Raw genomic sequence first — 1693 nt, forward strand, 5'->3', positions numbered from 1 at the left:
AACCCCGATGGTGTCACAATGGAGTTCTCTCCCCTCAATGTCGGTCGCGGGTACCTTTGGAGGATGCCCCGCATGGGAGGTCGGTGGTGTGGCCGCACGCCGGCTGCCGCGGGACTCCCTGCTGTCCCATGGTGCGGGGACAGTAACCCCAGTCCGGGCACGTGCGACGCCGCCCGTGAAACCTCATGAGCTCATCTCAAGGTGCGATGCCGGGCAGACGAGAAGCAGTACGACTCTTAGTGGTGGATCACTTGGCTCGTGCTTTGATGAAGAATGAAGCTAGCTGTGAGAACTAATGTGAATTGCAGGACACATTGATCATCGACACTTCAAACGCACTTTGCGGCCCCGGGTTACTCCTGGGGCTATGCCTGTCTGAGGGTCATCGTGCCTTCCATCGCCCCAGGGAGTTGTCCGCCCCCCATGGAGGGGGCGGCCAGGGAGGCGAGGGAGCCTGTGGGGCGGGCCCCCCATCCCCCCAGGGAGAGATGCGGATGGAGGAGACGAGTACCCCCGCTGCCCCGAGCCGGGAAGCACATCCGAGGATGGGAGGGAGCAGGCATGCGTCAGGCCCGCCCCCCCGGAGGCTGTCGGTGGTAGCACCACCAGGCTGCCCTCCCAGGGTGGATCCCGACATCCGCCTGCCCGGTTTCAGTGCGCCAGGACCGTGTCAGCCGTCCTCCTCCCACCGCCTGGAAGTTTCGTGGGGGGTGGTGGCAGGCAAGTGGGGTAGTTCCTGGGGAGGGGGGAGAGGATGGCCTCCCCATCCACCTCCCTGGGCCCCTGCCGTCCCGCCGCCGCCCCCCCCGCAACCCCGCTCGGAATGCAACCTCAGATCAGACATGGCGACCCGCCGAATTTAAGCATATTACTAAGCAGAGGAAAATAAACTAACCAGGATTCCCTCAGTAACGGTGAGTGAAGAGGAAAGAGCCCAGCGCTGAATCCTCACCCTGGCGATGGGCGCAGGGAAATATGGCGGACGTAAGTCCGTCTCCCCGGCGCCGCCCATGGGGCCTAAGTCCTTGTGATCGAGGCTCAGCCTGTGGACGGTGTGAGGCCGGTGGTGGCCCCCTGCACATCGGGATCAGGTCTTCCTGGAGTTGGGTTGTTTGTGAATGCAGCCCAAAGCGGGTGGTAAACTCCACCTAAGGCTAAACACCGGCATGAGACCGATAGCGGACAAGTACCATAAGAGAAAGTTGAAAAGAACTTTGAAGAGAGAGTTCAAGAGGGTGTGAAACCGTTCAGAGGTAAACGGGTGGGGTCCACGTGGTCCGCCCGGAGGATTCAACCTGGCGGATCCCCCTCACCCACCGGGGGGGTGGGAGGGACCGTCCCCAGGTGAGCCGGCCACCGTCGGGTGCACTTCCTCCGAGGCGGTGCATCGCGACTGGCTCCAGGTCGGCCGGAAAGGCCGCATGGAAGGTGGCTCCCCTCCCTGGAGGGAAGTGTTACAGCCCACGGCATCAGCCCTCACCATGCCCCGGGGTCGTGGGAAACAACCACTACCGCACCCTCCCCCGCCCTCGCGGTGGGGGCCGGGGGCCCCCGGCTCCCGGCGGGACTGTCAACTGGGCCAGACTGCCCTCAATGCAGCCAACCACATCCCACTGCTGGGCTGGCGGGCTCACCTTGGGTGCCCGGGGTCTGTGGCGACGTCGGTGAATCACCTGTCCCGTCTTGAAACACG

At 64.0% G+C, this 1693-nt stretch overlaps 1 non-coding gene and 1 pseudogene across 1 annotated transcript; both read left to right on the plus strand.

The window, feature by feature from the left end:
* The first annotated feature begins 231 nt into the window (after positions 1–231).
* Positions 232–385, plus strand: LOC122796124. Its single transcript, XR_006363950.1, has one exon. It is a non-coding gene; the product is annotated as a 5.8S ribosomal RNA (ribosomal RNA).
* Positions 386–826: 441 nt separating this feature from the next.
* The window catches only part of LOC122796114, a 3300-nt pseudogene continuing 2433 nt past the window's right edge, over positions 827–1693 (plus strand).

This window comes from Protopterus annectens, chromosome 2.part2 (assembly GCF_019279795.1).
Source record: "Protopterus annectens isolate FY-2018-M chromosome 2.part2, PAN1.0, whole genome shotgun sequence".
Classification (NCBI taxonomy): Eukaryota; Metazoa; Chordata; order Ceratodontiformes; family Protopteridae; genus Protopterus; species Protopterus annectens.